We start from the raw sequence: 23220 nt of genomic DNA on the forward strand, positions 1-23220 counted from the left end.
AGACGCCAGAGAAATCAGATCTTCACAGCCAGTTGCTAAGCGCCTTTGCAGCATTTACAGACATAAAAGCATTGGGCTCCTGTGCCCTGGGTTTATGCGTGTATATTTTTCAATATGAAAGCGCTTCTCAGCTCTAGGATGTAAGTTCCTCAAGGGCAAGTTTCTGGCCCACTTGTTCACTCTCTAAGCCATCCTCGGAGCCTGGGTCAGGGCCTGGGCAGATGAAAACGCGATTAATGTATTGATCTAGGCGCTTCTCTTCCATGCCCACCACTACCTGGTCTGCAGAGATGACAAGAATCGCAGTCATATGGAGGCAGTGACTCAAGAATTGCACGAATTAGTTTATGATTCAGTGCTGATTTTTCAGCACCCTTTTCATCTCCTGTGAAAGACTGATCACCTTTGGGGAGGTGAAGGCAAACCCAGACCTCCTGACGCATCCTGGGAGGCGTTCCACCACTGCCCAAGACCATTTGGTGGGGTGCGGGGGGGAAGGTTGCTCATGCAGACAGGAGGGCAGAGCTTCCAGAAGCAGGGCAGCTGTGCCTGGCATGTCTCAGACCCCGGACCTGGGGAGTCTGAGTCCTCAGCTGCAAAGAGAAGAATTCTGAGTCCACCGAGGACCAGCGTGCCTGGCCTCAGGACACAGGCTGCAAGCCCCGGCCTCTCCACCTTGCCTCTGACCCTACTTTCCTGTCCCACTTTGTAGCCTCTGCAGCTCAGCCACTAAGCCCCCCGGGGATTAAGACACTGGAGGAGGGGGCCGGAGGGCAGCTCATCTGGGGGCGGGGCCGCCTTCCCGGGAGGGAGGGAGGACGGACCAGGAGCTGGGGTCCCAGGCCCCCTGGACCCGCCCTCCTCTCCTTCTTCAGGCTTGCCTGGGGGCGGGACACTCCTTTGGGGAGCCGAGCTCTGTGCAGTGGCTGCACAGCTGCTGCTTCTGTCTGGGGCTAAAAATAGCCTCCTCTCTGCCCTTGTCCAGCTCAGGCTGGGCCAAGGCTGAGAGGGGGACTCATGGGCAGGAGGGGAAACAGGTGGGCAACACTCAAGTGCTGCCCGAACGGGCACAGCCTAGGGGACACAGGGGACCCCCCAGGGGGGACAGAGACCCCCCAGAGGAGATGGGGGACCCCCTGGGGGTAACGGGAGACCCCCTGGGGGAGACAGGAGACTCAGGTCCTGCATATTGACTCTGACGCCCCAGAAACTCCCCCAGGGAAGGGATGGGGTTCCTCGGGGCAGTGCTTCTGAGGGGAAGGAGGCGTGGAAAGACTCAGCCAGCTGACCTGGCCCTTAGGAGGTACTTGCCAGGTGCCTGCTTTCACTGGTTGAAGCACCACAGACATAAAAGGACCCTACGATGTAGGTGGTGGTATTATTATTCCCTTTGGCAGTTGAAGAAACAAAGGCCCAGAGACACGAACTCGGAAGCCACGGAGCCATCAGGTGGAGGCCGCAGCCCGAATGCAGAGCCCACCCCAAGCACGGCGACGCCCAGCTGGCCTGGGTACAACCGTCTGGGAAGAGGACACGGGGTCCCAGAGCTGCCCCGAGGAGACGGGCGCGGTGGCCCCGGCACCACCCTCCAAAGGGCTCATCGTAATCCTGGACACAGGACACGTCCCAAGGCCCAGAGCCACTTCCTCAGATTTGCTCCGAATTTTCAGGTAAATCCTCTCTGGCCACCACATCCCCGTTTCCTGACAAGGCCCAGGGACATGATGTCCAGCTAAGTCCTGGTGAGTAGGGACCCCAGAAGATAGGGTGGAGACTTTGCCTGCCAAGCTCCCCAAAGCCACAGGACCCCCCTTGGAGGGTAATTTTACCTCTGAGGACAGAGTGTGAGACCGAGGGTCTGTGCAAGGACTTGTGCACGACTTGGAGACAGGATTGTGTACGTGTGTGTGCGTGTGTGCTCAGTCTGGAAAACTGGTGACTCATTGAAAAAGGGAGATTTCTGACCCAAAGAGCTTATTTTCAGCTATTTTTATCTCCTTTTGTATCTTGGCCCTTTTTCCCCTTGTCTTTTTCAGAAGTGGAGGAATTTGGGGGCAGTGAAAGCTGTGTGTACGCATGTGAGGCAAAGTCTGGGCTGAGAGGGGACCCCTGGGGGTGCAGGGACGGTGCACACAGGGGTCTGCGGGTGCACACTGGTCCCCTGCTCTGGTACGTGCACATGTGGGCGTACAAGCAAGGTCCCTGCCCTTCCCCCACCTGCAGGAACGCTCTGACGGAGCTGGGCTGTATCTCTGCATTTTCCCGTTGACCTCTGCCTCCTCCCAGGCCCCAGCCCCTCACACCCACCCAGGTGGGTGCCCTCACGTGAATATGTGGACACAGACACAGTCCTGGGCCCCTGTCTCGGGAGTGGCCCTGGACCCTGAATTTTCTCTATTCTCTGCCCTGCCATCCTCACCCCAAAACACTGACATCTTCTCAGGAAGGTCTTTCTCTGCTCTTTCTCTGCTCTGCTAGGGAACAAGAACTGGGCTTCTCTGGAGACTCACCCATCCCTCCCACCCACCCACCCACCCACCCGCCTTGGCCCTGAGAGCCAGCAGTGGTCCGGCTAGCTGGGGCCAGCTTGTGCAGGGGTTTGGGGGCCTGGCCACTGCTCAGAGAGGCTGCTCAGAAAGAGGGACAGGAGGAGGGGAGGTGTTCTCTGATTTCTCCACCTCGGGACCTGCCCCTGCAGAGGCCAGAGCGGCCTCCTCTCCCCCCCGCTCCACAGGGACAGCGCAGGGCGCAGAGTGTGTCCTTCAGGGATCTAGAAGGCCTGCGTGTCCCTTACCCAGGGTCTATGTGGACGTGACCATATATGAGCACGTGTCCTGGTGTCACGAGGCACACGTGCACACGTGCAGATTCTGCACAGCGTGTGACAGACACTCTCGGTGCCACTGCGCATGGGCATGGCCACCTCCGCCGGGGCGGGGGGGGGCGTGCAGGTGTGTGCCCACTGTGTGTATGCGTGGGCAGACAAACCGGACACATGGCAGTGCCCTGTGCTGCTCCCTGAGAAGCAGAGGGAGCGGAGGACGCTCCGGAAGGCCTTCACCGGAAGCCGCTCTGGCCTCTGCAGGGGAGGGATGGAGGGGGGGGGACAGAGGGCCAGCCCCTCCGAGGGCTAATGCCCAGTGTCCACTGCACACCAGGAGCTACAGAGCCTCTGGGCATCCTGAGCTCCGCTACGTCCCGCTGAGCTGGGCTGTAGTTCACGCCCGGCTCAAAGGCCCTGGCCAACGGAGGGGCCCGAACCCAGCCCGTGTGCCCGGAGGGGCCATGTGTCCGGTTTGTCCGCCCAGACAGTGCCTGGGCGTGGCGGAAGGAGCAGGCCGCATGGGGCGGGGGTGGGGGGAGGTGGGGTGGGGTGGAGGCAGACCCCGCCAGCCGGCCGCCCAGTTTCTGGTCCTGCCCTGACTCTGGCTCGGCAGCCTGGCCTCAAGGAGAAGAGGTATTGAATTATAATCCTCTCTTCTCACCCTACATGGAAGGGAAAATCTTTGGCTTTCTTGAAAGATCTGAATCCCTTCCAAGGGGTGCCTTCTAAGCGTCTATAAAATGGGGATCCTGATGGGGCTGCCCCACAGGGAGGTTCTGAAGATTCATTCAGGGGAAGGGTGAAATACACACTAACTTATTAGTCATTATCATCGGCCTGCTCTGTGAGCGAAGACAGTGGTTCTCAATCGATGGTGTCCCGGAGGACGTCTTGCAGTGTCTGGACACATGTTGGTTGGTGAAAGCTGCCGGGCTGGGGGAACTGGCCTCTAGGTGACAGAGACCAGGGATGCTGCCAGCGTCCTGCGGAGCACAGGATGCCCCCGCACAGGTGACAGAGACCAGGGATGCTGCCAGCGTCCTGCGGAGCACGGGATGCCCCCGCACAGCGGAGCACGCAATCCGAGAGGCAACTAGTGCAGAGGCTGGGAACCGGGGCGAGGAGCTTGCGTTCCTCCTGAAGGCAACACGCTGATGACGAGCTGAAGCACAGAATGACACAAGGAAATCTCGGCTCTAGAGAGAAAAGTCCAGCCAAGTTGTGACATGACTACAGAGCTCAATTAGGGGCCCTGCAGACCTGCAGATCAGCAAGGTGCCATGAGAGGGGCCCGGGGTGGCAGGGAGACCAGGAAGGGGGCACCCGGAGAACTGGCCGGCGCCGGGGAGGGAGGACTGGTGGGGCCGGGGGGATGCTAAGGCTTCTAGCTTGTGGGACCGGGCAGGGAAAGACTCTGTCTGGCCTCCAGGAGTCGTAGTTGGGGCGAAAGCACCTCCAGCAACCTGGACATCAGCCGTGTCCCCTCCACTGCCCCCACCCTTCCCCCAAGGCCCCCTTCAGGAGAACCCTCCGCACGCCCCTGGGGCCCCGAGAGATGGGCATCAGATCTCCTCCTCCTCCCCCATGGATGAGTGGAGATAGAGGCCCCTCAGCTGACCAGCGGCAGACAGAAGAGGACACTCTGGCCCCGAGGCCAGCACCCTCTGCAGCTTCCCAGGGGCCGGAGCTGCTGGGGGCAAACGGGAGGACGTGAAGCCAGGTGGGCTTGACCAGCACGCAGACTGAGCCCCCTCTAGCCCCGGTTCCCCTGCCCCTTCACACAGGTTCTGAAGACAAGTTACAGGACACGGGGAGAAACCCCCGGCGGCCACGCCATCAGCAGGTGAACAGGTGGAGTCCTGAGCTGACGCCAGAGCAGTTTAAGACATCACCTCATGGGGAGGGCAGAGGACAGCCCGAAGACAGAGAGGCCCCGGCGTGGTCCAAGGAGCACTGGGTAGGGACTAGACCAGAGCTCCAGCCCACACCGTGCAGCCCGCAGCGGGTTCCTCACCTGTGCGGGTGACCTCTGACTGTCTAGGTTAAGGATGGTGGTAGCACTTCTGCCTGGACCACTGGGTTGACAAGGACTCTGAGGCTGTGGTTGACTTGTGACACCTGTGGGGAATGCCCGGGGATGCTAGTCAACATGTTGCTACTTCTCTACCATCCTGATTAAGAGCAACGGACAGGGGTCATTTGTAAGGGCTCTTCCTGCCCGCAAACTCTATCATTCTATGATTTCAATGTTAAATTTCCAGGCACTGGCTGGAAACACAGTAAGTCAGAGCAGGAGGGGATTGAGTGGGTTAGAACCCTCAGCGCGGGCTTTGGGAAGGAGGCGGCACTCCAAGAAGCCGTGCGGCTGCCTAGTGCATTTTCTGTACTGGAGGTGGGAGGACATTTATGGGCAAGAAAAGGCGGCTGAGCAGGGGCTGTTTCCGGTGCAGGAGGAGGAGGCTGGCGCCACGGGAACACGCGGTCTCCGTCTGGGCCAAACAGGATCACATGTGTGAGGTCGGTGGTGCGTGAAAACCAGAGCCAACTCCGTGGGAATCCAAAGAGCCAGATGTCCCTGCGCACGTCATCCCAGGGGTCCTCGCCCATGCCCCCTGGTGAGCGCCGTCAGCAGCCTCCCCTTGAGGAGGGCACACAGGTCAGGGCCGGGGGTGACTGGCTCAGGGAGAGCCTGGGGGTCAGCCTGGCTCGGGTTCCGACGTGCAGGCGGGACCTCTGCTCTGTGGCTCCCTCCTCTTCAGAGCAGTGGAGATTCTCTGAGATCCAGAAGGAGGGCAGGGACAGCTGCATCCCAGGAAGAAAGACCTGCCCGGGGAAGTGGACTGCCCGACAGACCTCAGCCAGGGACACCGGTGTGGGCGCTGACCACAGTGAGCGCCTCAGGCTTGGGTCCCGGCTCCTGGACGCTTTCCCCAGGCCCTACCTAACCCAGACTGCAGAGAAGGCAAGAGGGCCTGAAATTCCAGGACCTCGGGGCTCAGCCTGTGAGGGTGAAACAGATCCTGCCCGCCCCCCCCACCCCCCCACCCCACCCCCCGGCTCCACGGCAGCCCGAAATGAAATTCCAGCTCACTTCAGAAATCCTGGCTCAGCTTGGCCCCGCCCAGGGCCGCAGCTCCCTCCCCTGCACTGTCACCCGCGCCCGCCCCCCCCACCAGCCCTGCTGGTCGCTGGGCACTTCTGTCCTTTCTCCCTCTTCTCTGCCTCTCCTGTGCCTGCCTTCCCTCCCAGGTCTCCCCAGCTTTTGCTCAATGGGACCCAGGAAGGTCTGCTGTGCTTCTCCTGCTGCCAGGTGCCCGGGCAGAGGGAAGGCTGTGTCCTCTCCTCTAGGACTTGTCCACATCCACCTGGGCCATCTGGGCCCGGCTCACCGCCTGCCTCCCTCCCTGCTGCCCACCCGGCTCTTTCTCAGCTGGTCCCACTCATCTCAGGGCCCCTTGAGGTCCTTCCTCTAGCTCCCCCGTCTAGGCTCAGGGCCACCTGGGCCCCCATGAAACGTCCTCGCTTTGAGGAAGGGGCAGAGGGTCGCGATGGGCCGGAGGCTCCCGCGGACCACCAGCTGCTCCGACTGCCCCCCCCAAGCTCTCCTTCTTGTCCACAACATGCTCCCTCCCAGGCCACTGGGACCGTGTGGCCATCCTCACCATCGGGAAGTCCATCCTCACTCCCAGCCTGGTGTCACTCCCTCTCATTCTGGGGAGTAGCCGGCAGGACGCTGCAATGGTGTCGCCCCCCAAAACACACCTCCTTACTTTCTCCACTTTTCCAGAGCTTCCAGTCCCAGCCCCCTGAACCTGAGGCAAAAGAAAAAGCGCTTTCCTTCCAGCAAGTCGTAAAGGGCAGCAACACTGGGCATCCCCAGGGGCCTCCGGCTGCCTCACAGAAGCCCGTGGAAGCCCCTCGACTCTGCATGGACTCCCGAGCCCTGCTTTCTCCCGGGGCCCCGGGGCCTGCGTCCCTTGGCCAAGCCTCTCCCCAGTCTGTCTACAAAATCACTCTGGGTCTTATCTGGGCTCCCTGACAGAACCATGTTGTGACAGGCAAATGGGCTCCGGTGTCAGAGACAGGAAGCCCAAAGCTGCATCTCCCTCTGCCTGGAGAGTGAGGTGATAAGAGAGCAGAGAGAGGGCGGCCCTGCAGCAGCCAGGGACCTGGGAGCCGGCCCTGACCTCACCTGCCGCTGGGCTCGGGCGGATGCAGGAGTCACAGGGTGCTGTGGGCGCCCCATCTTCCCATCAGCCCCGCCTGATGCTGGACTAACAGGAGGGAAAGGAAGGCATCCCCACGGGGCCTGTGAGGGTGACCTAAACCCCCTTCCAGTGGGAATAAACGTCAAAGTGCTACTTCTTAAAGGGGCCACCACCTGGCTGGGCAGGTAAGAGGGGCTGGAGCAGGTAGATCCTGCTGGGGGTGCAGCAGCCATCCTGGCCCATCAGGTCCTGCTGTCTTTAGAACAGAGGCCCCGTTACATAAGCTCCAGCTGACTTGGTAGAAGCTATGACTAAGAAAACTTTCCAAAGACAGTTGGTGGCCCTCCACCCCCTCTGAGTGGTGAGAAACCCCCCCCCCCCCACGGAGAGGGGGGCAGAGATTAGGGCTCTGAGGCCCTGACTCACCACACACACAAACACTCCCCAACACTCTTTCCCAAAACGGTTCCCGCCCACCCGTCCGCCCTCCTACCCGGGCTGGTGACAAAAAGAACACCCCAGAGATTTTGCCAAGTTCTGGGCCAGGCTGAGCCCAGGGAACATGAAATTCCCTGTGGAGTGGGAGGCCGGATCCCCACAGAAGCAAACAACGTCCAGTCAGGGGACAACAACGACTGCAGCCCACCAAGATCACCGTGTGGTTTCTCTAATAGCCGGGGCTACTCTCCCTCAAAGAAGAGCTCCCAGCTCTGTAATCACAAATATTAGCTTGTAAAGGGGTCTTAAAGACCACCCTTAGCCCGTCCGCGGCCACCCCATTTCCAGGCACCTACCCATCCACGCACGTATCCATCTATTCCGTCACCAGATAGTTACTGAGCTCCTACCATGTGTCATGAACGGTCCAGGCAATGGTGACCCAAAGACTAGTCTTTCCTCAAGGAGCTAATCGCCGTGTAGGTGAGAAAGGCAAGGAGGCAGCTGCAGCCCGGTGCGCTAAGTAGGGGACAGGAAGAAGGCTCGTTCTAGAAGCAGCAGGGGTGGGGTGGGAGTTGCGTGGAGACTTACTGAGAGAAATGACACCTAGGCTGAGATATGAACGAGAAGGACATTCCCCTTTATTCACTAAGGGGTCTGCTCAGCACGCAGTGTGGCCAGAGCAGTGCCAGGCAGGCTCCGCAAAGACGAGCTAGGATGGTATCCACTAGTGGAGCTGGCCGCCTGGCAAGGGTGTAAAATAGAGGCCCAGACGCCCGGGCTGTACGGTGAAGCACCACCCAAGAGAAGGGTCCGTGAGTCCCCGCGTGGGTCCAGGAGAGGACGAGGGGATGGATATGCAGTTGGGAAGGTCAGGAGAAGCTCCAGGGAAGGAGTGGAATTTGGGTTCACTGTGGGGATGGATGGAACTTAGAGGCACAGATGAGGTGGGGTGGGCACCCCAAGCAAACGGAAGGACACCAGCAGACTTTAAGAGCCAGCGCTGTCTGTTTGGGAGGAGGAGAACAGACCGGTGTGACTGCAGCATGAAAGAGGATGTGATGGCGGCTGTGGCTTGAACACAGACCGAGGCCTTACAACGGGTGGTTCTAAAATTTAAGGCGAGGCCCAGAGAGGCCAAGCAGTTTTCTCAAGGTCACAGAGTTAGTAGAGAAGCAGAGTTCACCTCCAGCGCTCCTTCTGCTGGCCCTAGGCCACGGATTCCCCTCCCAGGCTTGGGGCCCCTCCCTGTGGCCCACTCCCCTCTCCCCCGCCACAGGGGTCTTGCCCTCACGGCTGGTAGATCCCAGGCTGCCAGTGCAGGCTGCCCGGCTCCCAATCCTGCATTTTTAGATGAGTACGGAAATGCTCTTAAAGAGGGTAGAAAAGTCATCTCACAGCCTGGGTTAGGGACTCGGCCCGGCCCAGCCCAGACTGAAATACCTGGAATTTCCCTAGCTGGCCCCTCTCCTCTTCCTCACCCGACCCAGATCGCTGACCCGTGGGTTTACTATAGCCCTTTCTGTGCGCCGTCCACGTCAGTCCCCAGAAGTCCCTCTGAACAGTGGGCACAGAACCGACAGCTGGGGTTGGAAGACAGCGCTGCCTGCGTTAGGGCGGGGTCGGTGGGGAAGGAGCCGTGGTGGCAGGAGCGGCCGCCAGGTGGCGCCATGAGCCTGGCGCCAGGCCAGCCCGTTGGTGGCCGACACCTCCTGTCTGGGCGGCCGGGTGGCTGTCCCGAGGGGCCACGGTGGGCTCTCCAGCGGGATCGGAGCACGGGGGAGGCCCAACCCGGGGCTACCCTCTGCCCCCTCCTCTCCTTTGTCAGCCGTTGGGGACCACGCGGTTGGATCCTACTCAGGTGGGAGGGCCAGCGTGGGGAGCGGGGAGCTGGAGGAGGGTGTGTGTGTGTGTGTGTGTGTGTGTGTGTGTGTGTGTGTGTGTGTGTGTGTGTGTGTGTGTGTGTGTGTGTGTGTGTGTGTGTGTGTGTGTGTGTGTGTGTGTCCTTGGAGTTGCTTTTTTTTTTTTTTGGCTGCCTTGGGTCTTCATTGCTGCGCACGGGCTTTCTCTAGTTGCGGCTAGCGGGGGCTACTCTTTGTCGTGGTGCATGGGCTTCTCATTGCGGTGGCTTCTCTTGTTGTGGAGCACAGGCTCTAGGCGCGCGGGCTTCAGTAGTTGTGGTGCATGGGCTCAGTAGTTGTGGCTCACGGGCTCTAGAACGCAGGCACAGTAGTTGTGGCGCACGGCCTTAGTTGCTCCACGGCATGTGGGATCTTCCCGGACCAGGGCTCAAGCCCATGTTCCCTGCATTGGCGGGCGGATTCTTACCACTGCGCCACCAGGGAAGTCCCTGTCCTTGAAGTTTGAGAGTCAGGGTGGGACAGGTCAAAGATGCTATTTTCTTAGTCTAACAAGCTTCTTGGAAACAAAGCCAGTTCTTGGAGGGAAGCCAACCCCTGGATGTTTGCTGCTGCCCCAGAGTCAGATATTTTAAGGGGTTTACCCATGAGATAACCATAAAAGGGAGTCAACTTCCGGTTGGGTGCTTCTAAGAAGCTTCCTCTCTGTTTTTCATCCAAAACCCAGCCTTCCCAAAGTCCACACAATCAAACACTTCTCCCACCTCAGTTCATTTCTGTGGTTAAATATGCATTTCTACAAATGTCATTTTCCACACACACACACACACACACACACATACCCCCAACAGCTTTCTGCAACACACAGCTCAGACACACATCTGCGCACATGGGTTCCTCCCCACACCAGCCCACATCCCCCCGACTCCACCTCCCCACGCTTCTCACACGGGGGCTCCACACAGAATTCGTGCATGTTACCTCATAGGCACTGCTCCACGCAGACAGGCAGATGCACACCCCTGTGCACGCACATGCGCGCATGCACACACACACACACACACACAGAGACACCGAGACAGCAGACACAGGGTGATGCAGAGACAATAACAACCCCACGCAGGGTGAGGCCTGATCACCGTTTGACCTTGGGTGAGCAGTTTGTTTCCCTCTCAGCACAGGCTGGCTCTGAGCTCAGCTTGAGGAGGGAGACGAGGAGAAACAGGACAGTCTGTCCTCGGCAATGAGGAGAGGGAGCCCCGGCTTTGGAATCTTCTGTGAGGTCAGGGATGAGGGAGATGCGCTCGGCTCCGCAGGAGCCAGGAAGGGTTGCCTTTGAACTTGGCCTTCGCAGGTCAGCCAAGGGAGTTTGTTGATGCAGGAACAGAAGTTACAAGAGCGTGGGGCTGCGTGTGTTCAAAACAAGGGGGAACCTGCAGGAGAAGGGAAGGACCACACCACAGAGATGGGAGCAGGGCTGGGACGGTGGGGACCAAGGAGCCAGTCAGAGAAAAAAAAAAATCCCAGACGCGGGAGAGGGGATGGAAGCTGAGGGGGACCGGAGGAGGACCAGCCTGGGACTGGGGCGATGGGAGCGCGGGGGCGGGGAGCCCGGGCGGCCGGTTGGCAGCTCAGCCGCTACTTAGGAGCACACGCGCCCCTCAATCCTGATTAACAGGAATTAGTGGCGTGCGCCTAATCCACCCGCGCTCCGTTAGTGCTCTCAGGCCTGCAGAGGGACCTGGCGGCCCTCCCCACCCGGACCGGCCTCCCTGCATCTGCTGACCGGGGCGTCTAGCCAGGGGCAGGAGGAGGACGTGGTGGCTGGAAAACTTTCTCCACCGAGCTGCACAGAACACCCATGCACTGTACGTGTGCCCTTTCCTTTTCCTTCTTCCAAAGTCCGTGTCCCTTGTTTCCCGTAGATCATCACAGCACGGGAGACCACGCGATCCATGCCCGTGAAAGAATTAGGAGAACAAACCCAGAGAGCTGGGAGAATTTAACCCAGGACTGCCTGCTCAGTGGACGACTCTGGGCATCCTTTCTCCCCGCCCAGCCCAGCCTGAGATGATGGTGCCTGATTTGCTCCTGGAGGAAGGAAAATAGGAGATGGGGTGGGGGGAGGTGGGGGAGTTGGGGGGAGGTAGGAGGAGGAGGGGGGAGGCGGGGGAGGGGAGAGAGGCGGGGGAGGGGGAGGGGAGGAAAGAAAAGAGCTGGAGAGACTTGAACTTGCGATGGTGGCTGGGTCAGAGTCAGCATGCCCTGAGCCCAGACCCAGTGCTTTGTGACTGAGGACCCCGACCTCCTTCCGGGTAGCGTGGGAAGCAGACTCAAGGTGATGAGGATTTGTGTGGAAGAGAGTGCCCTCCCCCCGCCCCCGCAGGGGGCAGTCAGAGGGTGGGGAGAGAAAGGGTGCCTTTCAGGCAAAGCCTCAGCCCCAGCCCATCCTTAGAGGAGCCTGGAGGGAAAGCCAGGGAGCTGGGCCTCATCCTAGGAGAAGAAGCCCCTCCCCACCTGGGACACTGACTCCCAGGCACTGGGCTCCCTGAGCAGGGGAGTGCTCCGGGGGCCCCAGGCAGTGCCCTGAAGAGGGGTGGGCCGGCCACCCAAGGGAGGGAACAGAAGCTGGGGGAGCATAGAGCCGGCACTCTCTGCTACTCACAGAAGGCTTGCTGGTGTCAGACCCTCACCATTCCCATAAAAGATAGCTAACTTAGATTTCTGAAATGTTTCTTCCCTTCAGGAGTTCACAGACCAGAAGAAAGACAGTTGCATGCTATATACACGTGCACATAAATAATGACATACTGTGATAGATGCTATTTCAGAGATACCCTCCAAGAGGCTTTGGAACACGGCGTAAGTGCTTAGTTCTGCCCAGGGTGTGTCGGGAGTGTAAGGTGGGGCTCGATCCCCTGTTAGAAAGCCTTCTGTAATTCCCGTCTCCCGTGGGATGTGGTACAAAGCTCAGCCTGCCATCCAAGGACCTTTGCTGGAGACCCCTTCACCTCTCCACTGATCTGGAAGTTGAAAACTTCTTTCCTTTTAAGGAGCACCCCCTAAATGTTCCAACTCCATATGCTCGAATTTTAAGTCTAATTTAAACATTAACTGTCCTCCCTATGCTCTAAGTGTCTTCCACCCCTAGTTTTTTATGTTATTAGTGTCTAGTAGTTTGGCTTTATTTTTCAAAATTCACAGGCTAGGTTACTATTATTATTATATTGTTGCGTGTTTTTAGAGCCAGTGCTTACTTGCAGATGCCCACCTGCTTTTACCAAAGCTTTGGCTCATCTTTGCGTCTTTCATCCCGTTGCTTCCTTCTGGATTGTCTCCTCCTTTTCCTTTTATGCTTTTCTTTTAGAGCATCCTTGAGCAGCTCTTTCAGCACATGAGCAGCTGATCTGCTCTCACATTTGTACCCTTACTCTTGAGCCCTGCTTTACTGGGAGGTAGAATCCTGGACTGACTCCTCGTTTCCCTCAGCTCTTGGGGGCAGTTATCTCCTTTTGTTCCAGCCTCTACTATTGCTGCTGTTATTCCCTTGTAAATAGCCCATCTTTTCAACGTAAGTAATTTTGGGATGTTTCTTCTAGTTTTGGGTTCTGATACTTCACCCTGTTATATCTAGGGATGGTCCATGTGGCTGGGTGATTAAACGAAGAGGAGACATTTCTTTATCCTGGGCTATCATGTGGGATACCCCCTCAAACTAAGGATTCATGTCTTTCATCAATTCTGGAATTTCTGAGCCATTATCTCTTCAGTTACTGCTTTTTCCTTGTTCTTATTTTATTCCTCTACAATTCTTATCCTCTATTGCACATCTTAACACCTTTTTCACATTTTCATGTCTTTACTTCTCTGTGCCTCATCCTGAGTAATTTCCTAAGATCTCTCACTTTGCTAATTTTCTTTCAGTCAACTGTCAATTCATCCACTGAGTTCTTTTTTTCCCCCCTAAATGTTTCATTCCTAGAAATGTGAGCAGGACCCCATGGGGGCCTTCCCGGGACAGGCCCTCCCCCAGATCCTCTGCTTTGCTCCTCTCTGAAGTACCTAGATAATAGTGTTTGATGCACATTTCCTGAGTTGTTTTGTAGATGTAAAAAACCCCCCTCTCCAACAAATGGAGGAGGTTAACTCCTTGAGGACCTTGAGCACATAACCCCAGGCCTCCTGTTGCCTGAGGACTGATAATGTTAACCGGTGACACCACCCTGCTGCCTCACCATCAGACAGTCGGAGAATTGTGCACAAGCTGATCATATACCCTGCGTCACCTCCCCCCGCCCCCCCACCCCAAACTTTTAAAAGTGCTTTGCCAGAACCCTTCAGGGAGCTCGGGGCTTTTTAGGGCATGAGCTGCCTTGTCTCCTTGCCTGACCTTGCAATAAGGCTTTCTCTGCTCCAAACTCTGACGTTTCAGTTTGTTTGGCCTCGCTGTACATAATCGGGCACACGGACTTGCGTTAACAGAAACTCTCTGTGGCTCTTTTTCTTGTCTTCTTAGTCCTTCCGGTGCCCTTTTATTCCTCCATATTTTTCTAGTCCTCTTATCTCTGTGCACTTTGTAGGGCAACTTATTTTGTTGTCTCTTTTGGATTATTTCATTATCTCAGGATTTGGGGGGAGTCTCCCGCTGGTCACGGGCTGCCTCTGAGGCAAGCTGCCTTCTCCGGAGCTTGTAAATCATGCTTAGCATCCTTGCCACGTTGTTTATTCTGCGGGGCCTTTACAGGAAGAGTTGTCGGTTTGCTTCAATTGGTTGCCCCGAGGTTTCCCCATTGTGAGAACGAGTTTTACATTAATTTTGGGGTTTGGGGATTTCCACACCCTGAGAGATGGTGTAAGTTCACATCCCACACCTGGAAATTTTTTTTTTTTTTGAGCTTTGACTTAATCATACATTTTATTTCAATATATCTCCAAGATACAACACTTTAAAATGCTTCTTTAGAAGTTAAAAATGGTATTGTTCTATGAAGAAAGATGATACACTTTTAAAAAGAAGTACAATAGATTTTACCCATATTTAAAACCCGTATTTAGATAAGACGTAACATAAGTGTTCCAAAATAATCAACACAAACTAATCTGCTAAAATGTATACAAAGCAATGCTTTCTGATGATACATTTGCAAGTGATAAAAATCAAAGAGCTTGATATCTAAGATGAAGCTAAGGTTAAAGTACTGTAAAGTACGTAGACAGACACAATTAACGTCATCGGATAGATTATGGAGCTGTAGGTAGAGTGGTGCACTACATTTTACTGAGTATTTTATTAAACCAAATTCCCAAACAGCTGCATATATTGCTTTTTAATCTGCTATAACCCTCTGAAGAGAACCAGCAGGTTGGGTTGTTTATGCGGACCTGCCACCCGTTAATACTCTTGAAGCACGTGAGAATAAATGAAATGGAAACCGGCATCCATACGTAAATGTGAGACAACCTGGCACCCTCGTCGCACTGTAAGTAAGATACACAGCAGATGCAAATGCTTAGTTTTCAACACTAATTCAATAAGAAAATGCATTTGATAGATTTTCATAACTGAGAAATTTAGTGTAAAGGCAGACGGAAAAGGACCGGTTGGGGATTGTAAGCCGTGGAGCAGAAGAGGTGACTGTGCGGGTCCCAAGCAACTCCACAGCGCTGGGATTTCAAAATCCTCAGAAACTTGTGGCCAGACCTCCATCATCACCTTGCCGGGACTTTTTCAAAGACTGTTCTCCTAAAAGCCTCTGTCTACCAACCAGCACGTCTGACAAAGGCATAGTGTCGTCTGGCTGCTTCCCAGGGCTCTCGAGAAACACCAGGGTGTTTGGGGAGGTTAGCTCTCCAACATGCACCTGGGCAGTGTACTCAGCTGGCCCTCCTTCTCTCTTCATAAATGAGGACACAGAAGAGAGAGAAATGCAGAACTAGAAACCATTTGGCTTCTGGGGAGATGTCACTTTGGTAATGGGAATTAAAGTAAGGTACGGGACCTGACTCTCTAAAGAAGAGTTAATATTAAAGTTCAAGTAAGTTGTCTCACTTTTCATTCTTTCATTTTTCTCAAAAAAGCTGAGGCTGCTTTTAACCTGGATCAAAGCCGTAAAATATAGACAAGTCATTTCTTTAAGAAAATTTATTTGTAGCTCTAGAGCAGAATTAGGGAACTCATACCACATTCATTTGAATAAGGCCTGTTACTGCAACATTGTTTCTAGATTTTCCAAATCCAGCCAACATGGATATCTCTGCTACTCTGTTTTGGCCTTCACAGCAGCTTCTTCTCTCAGACCAGCCTTCTTTTCTAGGTTCAGGCTTGTTAAAGACTCGTTTCTTTTGGCAGCCTCCTTGCCCTCAGTAACCATCAAGGTGCATCCTGCCACTGTCTAGGCAATCATTACATAGCCGATCTTCACCCGGACCTTGTTCTTTGCAGCATCGAGCATCTCAAACGAGACAGTCTCTGGGATTTCATCTTCCTTTTTGAAGCGACCTGACCATGTTAGGATCTTCTTCTCCCAATCCGTAGGCTTATGCAATGGCGCTCTGTGGCCGTAAGTTTGGGCTGGAGGCTTTGGACTTTCCTGGAGTTTGTTGCAAAATCCATTTATTCTCTTCAAATCAGAGTTTCTGGTAAGCCTTAAAGATGAGAAAGCATCTCTTTCACAGAACCTAAAATAACTTCCGGCCGCTGGGCACAGGCCAAGGAGGCTCCCCATGGCCGCCTACTCCGCCGACCAACACAGTGCCCCAAGGCCGGCAGTGGCACAGGTAAGCTCAAGGTCGCCTAGCGCTGCGAACAGAGACCCGAGCAGGACTCTGGGGCGGGGCTTCCCACACCTGGAAATTTGAGTTTCTCACAGGAAACTGTTTTCTTTTTCTTACCCAGAGCCTAGGGCAGAAAATGATGGATGGAGATTTTTCCTAGCCAAACTCCCCTGAAGGAGCCGGGATTTCCATCCAGAGTCCTGCTGCCCATGGGTCCTAAGGCCTGTCCCCTTGCCCGGTGTGGTGATGAACTGCTCCCCTGGTTCTGCACCCTCCTCCTCCCGTTAGCTTTGCCATGGCTTCAGTTTGCAGACTTACTATTTTGGCTTTAAATTCCTTCCTCGTTTCTGTTGCTTATGGATTTCTTTATTTTGAACTCAATATGCATTTTAATTTTTCGATCCTATTTTATGGAGACTCTCCCTGTGTGATGGAACAGAGCAGTGGAGATCCATGGTAGCTCATTCTGTGAGTTACTTGATGCCTAGGGCATGATTATTTTTCCTCCTCTCTCTCCTACCGGACTGTGGGCTCCTTGAAGAAGGAAACTGTGCCCATATTATTTCTGGTTCTTCGCTCAGTACCGGGCACAAACACAATACGCATGGCCTTTGCCGGGTGGATAGTTAAATGATGGAAGGTGACTATCAAAGGTTATACAGCTCTCTCCACATCTCCAGGAAGAAGATTTCCTCAATCATTCCGAACACAAAGATATTCTTTTATTCTGAAAAATCTTTTACAGGTGATTCTGTAGCATATGTCATTATTATGACATCTATGTGCATGTGTTTCTCAACATTCTAATGTGGTCATCAAGCCAGCACCGCGTGGCAGGCCCTCAGAAGACGTGACACAAGGCCAGCACTGACCCGTGGTCCTCCAGCTGGAGGCCGTGACTTGGAAAGCATGTCTATCACGTGATCGTTTGCCATGATTTCACTTATGGAGAGGACTGTGTTTGTTTGGAGGAAAATGTTCACCAGGCCTACTTGGGAGAGCAGCTAAGCCTTCAGGGAACTTGACAGGGAGAGGCTGCTGAGGCCTGAGGCCGACAAGGGCAGCATTTTCCTGGTTGAGGCCGAGGCAGAGGGGGAGGGGAGGAGTGGAAGCCAGGAGGGTGAAAGCCACAAGCTTGCCCCATGCTGTCCTCGGGATGGCACGGTGCTCCCGAACCTGTGCACGTGTAGCAAACATAGAAACGCAATGATGAGAGATCCACAATCACAGCCTGATATTTAACCAAACTTTCCCAGATATTAATAACTAAAGTAAAAAAGGAAGGCAAAGATATGGACCTTAAGTGGCACAATAAATAAATTTAACTGAATGTATATCCAGGAGTCTGTACCTAACTGAGGCAGGAGACGGACGGGCCCCAGGCTGAGCAGCTGGAGTCTGGCCCCTGTGGACAGAGACCCCGAGATAAACATCATAGCAGGAGCAGGGAGAAGCCTCTTCCCCTAACCCCAAACCCTGGAGGAGGGGTTGACCCCCAGAGGGACTCCAAGACAGACAGCCTTCCTGCAGCAGAAGAGGACACCCTGGTCTCTCTCCGGTGCCTCCAGGAAGTAAACACTCCGTCGTACCATTTGTGTGAAGAGAAAATTAGCTCTCATTGGAGGGTTGGGGTAAAAATATCTCCAGTCTGTAAACACATCGGTTGGGGCATCCTGGAGGCACACGACTGGAGCACCACGGGCTGCAGGTGCCTGTCTGCCCTGCGTCTTCTCACCCCCACAGGTGCTCCTGGCTCTGCTTCAGGACAACCGGGTCGCACACGTGTCCCCAGCCCTGGAGCATAGATTAGGAAAAGTTTCTCACTTTTCTCCAGGTCAGTGGAAAAGTTCTTGAGACCAAGTGGAGGGAAAGAAAGAGCTGGTCTGTTTTCTGTCTCAGCAGATGTCCTTCTGGAAGGCGATGGGGGGTGTCGTTTACCAGCATCCCTGACCCCTCTTCCCGGGCATCCTGGCACCCAGCCAAGCCCTGTTTCTCTGCTTTCTCAGAGAAGGTGCTCAGGCTGACACCCCGACAGGGAGCTGGGGTTCCTAATTCTTAGGGCTCTCAGCCCGGGAGAAGCAACTCCTATGTCAGGCTTCCTCGTGGCCATGTTGCTGTCCATCCCTGTTGGTGGTACCATGGCTGCCTGTACCCCGGTGAATAAAGAGGCCCTGACTGATGCTGACCCTGGGCAGAGGGGAGGGGCTCTTTCTTCCACCCACAGCATGTATGATATCTTTACTTAAACGCACACACACACTGACACACTCTAGCACATGGCACAGAGCCTCCTTCGGGTGAAGCGTGTAAGGCCTGCTCAATCGCTTCTTAAAAAAGTTTCTCTCTAGGAAGCCACTGTAAGCCCAAACTTTAGCATTAATATGACCTTTTTCGAGTGAACCCCTACAAAGGAGAGGAACGTGCAAATAAATCAAAGTGCAGACTTTGCTTCTTAATCCAGCATAAGCAGCATGTCTGGTTGGTACCCCCAGAAAAATGGGGTTCACTTCTTGGTGGGTGTGGAGCCAGAAGACACAACCAAGCCAGAGAGTGGGAGAAGGGAGGGTTTATTACTGGCAGCAAGTGAGGAGAACACAGGGGATCTTCCCCGAAGCAGTGTCTCCCGGAAGAGCAAAACTGGGGAAGTGTTACCCTAAGGGTCACATGCATCTTCATGAAGGGGCTTGAGCAGAGGCAAACTCAGCATAGAATTGGGGCAAAGGTCAACAGAGTCCACGCTTGAGGGTCCACATCATTGCTCTGTCCTCCTCCTGGGTGGGGGCCTTAGTTCCTGCAGAACTCAGAGACTGGATCCCATGTTATATGTAGCCCTTGAAGAGGAAATGGGACTCTGTTCTACTTCTGAGCTGTTGTTTCTTGACTGCTTTTCCTGTGTTCCCACATTCCCTTACTTCTCTGAGAGCATTGATTACTGAGACCTGTTCAAGGGCAAGCGCTGTGGCCAAGATTCGATCACAAAATGGCTCAGGCCAGAAATGCCTTCTCTTATGTCTAGAAAGCCATGCCTGGTTCTCTCTCTCTGGGGACACCCTACTCTATCGTTAAAGGGGATGTCTGCTACTTGCACACACAAAAATTGTTGCCTGCCATTTCAGTAAACAAAGAATGCTGCCTGCCATTCTGGTAAACAGTGAATGCTGCCCACCAGCAAGCCATCAGACGCTGCAGCCCACCCTGCTGTGAGCCCTGAGAGGAACTCAGGACGGAGGAGAAAAGGATACAGGCCCTAGTTAAGGTGCACCTCAAAGGACTGATTTCAATGAGCCCAGACTCTTGCATCCTCCCATACATAGAAAAGCACTACAGTCATTAATTTGAGATGTCTGTTTATTTTTGTGATTAGCAGTCATCTTTTGATGTTTGACTACCTGTGATTTTTTTTCAGCAAAAACTTCTCTACATCCTGGCTCTCCCCTACCTCTTTGGAGCAGTCCCTCAGAGCTATCTGCGAGGCTGTCTCCCCAGCTGTTGACCTCAGTAAGGTCCCGAATAAAACATAACTTTCAACTTCCAGGTTGTGCGTTTTTTTTCAGTCCACATACTGTTTCCTCAGGTTATGGAGACGTGTCCTTCTATTAAAAAAAAAACGAAGGAAAGACATTGAAGAGAAAGAGAAAATGGTAGACGAGACAAATATGCGAGAACAGAGTTGGAAATACTGCAACAAGTTGGGACTTGACGAGAGGGAACCTGGAGCCACAGAACCTTGGATCAACCCAGCGGGCGTGCTTACTGGGAGGCTCTGGGGTCAGTGACTTCCCTCTCAGTGGATCCTGCTCTCTCCTTCCCGGAGGCTGACTTCAGGTCGTTGCTCTGGTGTAGAATGCACAGCAAAGGAGCAGAAGCACAGTCCTGTTACTTTTTCAGAACTTAGTCACACTGAAACTGAGCAGGACCCTGTGGGGCCTCAGGACACAAAAGTCTTTCTGTGTTCCCCATTTCTTGTTTGCAGGAAATAGGCTTCATTCAGCCTCCAAGACCTTCCCAGAGTTCCAAAGGGCAGGTTCAAACAGATGCTAATCAGGGAAGGGAGGGGATGCAGAGACAAGGGAGGAGCAGTCAGGAGACAATAGTGCAGCCTTGAGGCAGGGTCCTGGTGCCCCCTCAGGGGATGCACATAACAATGTCTTTGAGCTGTTTTGCAGAGACTGAAACTCCCACCAGGTGGGAGAAGTTAACTGTATGCTGCCCACAAGCATGTAGACCCCAGACCAGTTGGAGCCAGGTTGATGACGTTGACCCCTGATTACCTCACCACCAATTCTTCTGATTGCAGAAGAATGTCCACCAGCTGATCACACCCTCCTGTTTCAACCATTACTATAAAACTCCTCACTACACGCTCCAGGTTGGGACACACAGTTTTGAGGGCATTAGCGCATTGAGGCCCCCTTTGCCTGGCAAGACAATAAAGCTATGCTTTTCTACTTCACCCAAAGCTCTGTCTCTGAGATTTAATTCAGTGTTGGGGTACAGAGGCTGAATTCGGCATCAAAACGAAAAGAATAAACACACTTTGATGTAAATCTCCCTCTCTGCTTCTCATTCCTTCTGACCCATCTGCAGACTTAAGTTTCTTTTCTTTATCAAGACTTTCCAGGACTGTTATACCATTTTGCCCAATCTGAACCAAAATAGTAGGAAAGGGAAGGGGTCCAGGCAACAAACATGTATTGAGCACCTGGTATGCTCCAAATCTTTATCTCACATGATCTTCAAAATGACCATTTGAGGTGGGTATTGTTATCCCTATTTTACAGACAAGGAATCCAAGGCTTAGAGAAGTTAAGCAACTTTCCCAAGTTTACAAAAACCAAGAATTGGAATCATTGTCCTTCAGACTCCAGAGCCCATGTCCCCCCATGTTGCTTCCAGCATCTCTCCAGTCTGTTTGGAGGTGAGTTTTTTTTGAACCCAAGTTCGTGTGCTCGACGCACAGTGAGGCCAAACAAACCGAAACATTGAAGTTTGGAGCAGAGAAAGGTTTATTGCAGGGCCACGCAAGGAGAATGGGTGGCTCGTGCTCAAAACCCCCATACTCCCAGGTGGTTTTTGGGGAACAGTTTTTAAAGGCCAAATTGGGGGTGAGGGCTTCAAGGTGTGTGACTTCCTTCTGTTTGGTTGGTGGGGACGTAACAGGGCAGTGCCCCAGGAATCTTGTGCTCAGCCTGAAATTACCATCCTCCACCTGGTGGGGGCCCTGGTTCCTGCTGAAGAACTCAAAGACGTATTGTTATGTAAATCCCTTAAGGAGGAAACAGGACCCCTCTTTATGGAAGCACTACGGTTTCTCAGCTGCTCCTCCCTTGTCTCTGCAGCCCCCCCCTTCTCTAATTAGTAACCATTTGCATCTGTCCTTTGGAACGCAGGGAAGGTCTAGGAGGCTGAAGCCTTTTCCCTGCTGTAGACGAAGAGTGTCGGCCGCCATATCAGTAAACAAAGGATGTTTCGGCCATCAAGGCCTCAGCCACTGCAGCTGCCCCCAACTGTATACTCTGAAGGGACTCAGGAGGGAGAAAAACAGGATACTGGCCCTAGATAGTTAAGGAGCATATCAAAGGAATGATTTCAATAAGTCCAGACTCTTGCATCTTCCTATATGTAGAAAAGCACTTAATTCCTTAATTTGAGATGTCTGGTTTTTCTTTAATTAACAGTAATCTCTTGCTGTTCTGACCATGTGGTTTTTGTTGCAAAAATTCCTATATATCCTGGCTCTTCCCTCACCTCTTCGGAGCAGTGCCTCAGAGCTATCGGAGAGGCTGCCACCCAGGCTTAAGTCCTCAGCAAGTCCACCAAATGAAACCCAATTGTCAACTTTTAGGTTGTGCATTTTTTTTCAGTCAACACTACAAATAAGAAACGGGGGACACGGAAAGGCTTTTGTACCTAGGGGTACCCCACAGGATCCTGCTTGATTTCAAGTCTCGAAGGAAAATTCAACTCCCCGTTTGCTACTTGATTTGCGCTTTGTGTTGGTTTGAAAAGCATTGCAAATGCTTTTGTTCAAGTTTAGCACAAATGTATTTAGTTCCCTGAGCTCTTTTAAGACATGTATCTCTCCTTAGTAAGCCACCATTAGAAACAAGCGTAGTTAGTTGGATAATGTGGTGATAGAAGCACAGACTCCACAGCCTTGCTCACTGAATGCGTCCAGGGCTCTGCTGCCTTTCTGCACAGGGCCAGAGCTCTCCAGAGAACAGTGAAATCATAAGGAGGAGCAGATCACTTGACAGTCAAGTGCCTCCTACCATGTCACTAGTTAGGCTCCATTCCAGGATCCTGTCTCAGCCACTAGTCATGACATGTGTACTCCATCTGTGAAGGAAAATCAGTGTTTTACAACGAAGCACCTGCATTCACTCTCATAGGAACCTCTGCTCCATATAGAATATTCATGGAGCCTTTCTCTGTGATCTCGTTCTGAGTTTCAAAAGATTCCCTCGCGGAAAAGACCATTTAACAGACAGAACAATTTCACAACGCAAACACAGGAAATTCAGCAGGAGAGAAGAGGCACTGATACTGAAAACTGCTCTTTCCACAATCAGACACCACCTCAAATTTCCCAGGTCACCACAATGGCAAACATGCCTGAGCATATAAAGGGAGCATATAAAGGGAGCTAAAGGGAATGGCAGAGCAAAGAGAGAGCAGAAGGAAAGTCAATGAGCCTAAGTAGAATTCTACTGTTTCTAATTTCTCTATTGTGTTTAGTGATGGGACAGACCATCACCATAAAATAATTTTTACTTGTGACTTGGGAACATGGTAAACTAGAGCAGAAAGAAGGTTTAGTAAAGGAAGACAATAGAAACACAATAGGTGATGGAGTTATTTCAATATTTTTATTCTGTCTTTATGAGATTTGGAGGAATGTAATTAATTCACACTTACAAAAGTGTGAGCAGTTACAAAGACATAAAGAAGATCATATACTGATGACAGTTGAAGCATATCCTTGTCAACAACGTCAATCTATTTCATGTTTCTTGGCATTCCTAATTTAGTATAGTAAGTTATATATGTGTATACATACTTATTTTTTAATTAATTAATTAATTTTTGGCTGCATTGGGTCTTCATTTCTGTGCGT

At 53.3% G+C, this 23220-nt stretch overlaps 1 long non-coding RNA gene and 1 pseudogene across 1 annotated transcript; one reads left to right on the forward strand and one right to left on the reverse strand.

The window, feature by feature from the left end:
• Nucleotides 1–8371: 8371 nt before the first annotated feature.
• Nucleotides 8372–19635, forward strand: LOC132597728 (uncharacterized). The gene is made up of 3 exons (XR_009565025.1): nucleotides 8372–9331; nucleotides 11255–11405; nucleotides 16225–19635. It is a non-coding gene; the product is annotated as an uncharacterized lncRNA (long non-coding RNA).
• Nucleotides 15130–16054, reverse strand: LOC115841520 (protein FAM162A pseudogene; annotated as a pseudogene).
• Nucleotides 19636–23220: the final 3585 nt, after the last annotated feature.

This window comes from Globicephala melas, chromosome 8, assembly GCF_963455315.2.
Source record: "Globicephala melas chromosome 8, mGloMel1.2, whole genome shotgun sequence".
Classification (NCBI taxonomy): Eukaryota; Metazoa; Chordata; class Mammalia; order Artiodactyla; family Delphinidae; genus Globicephala; species Globicephala melas.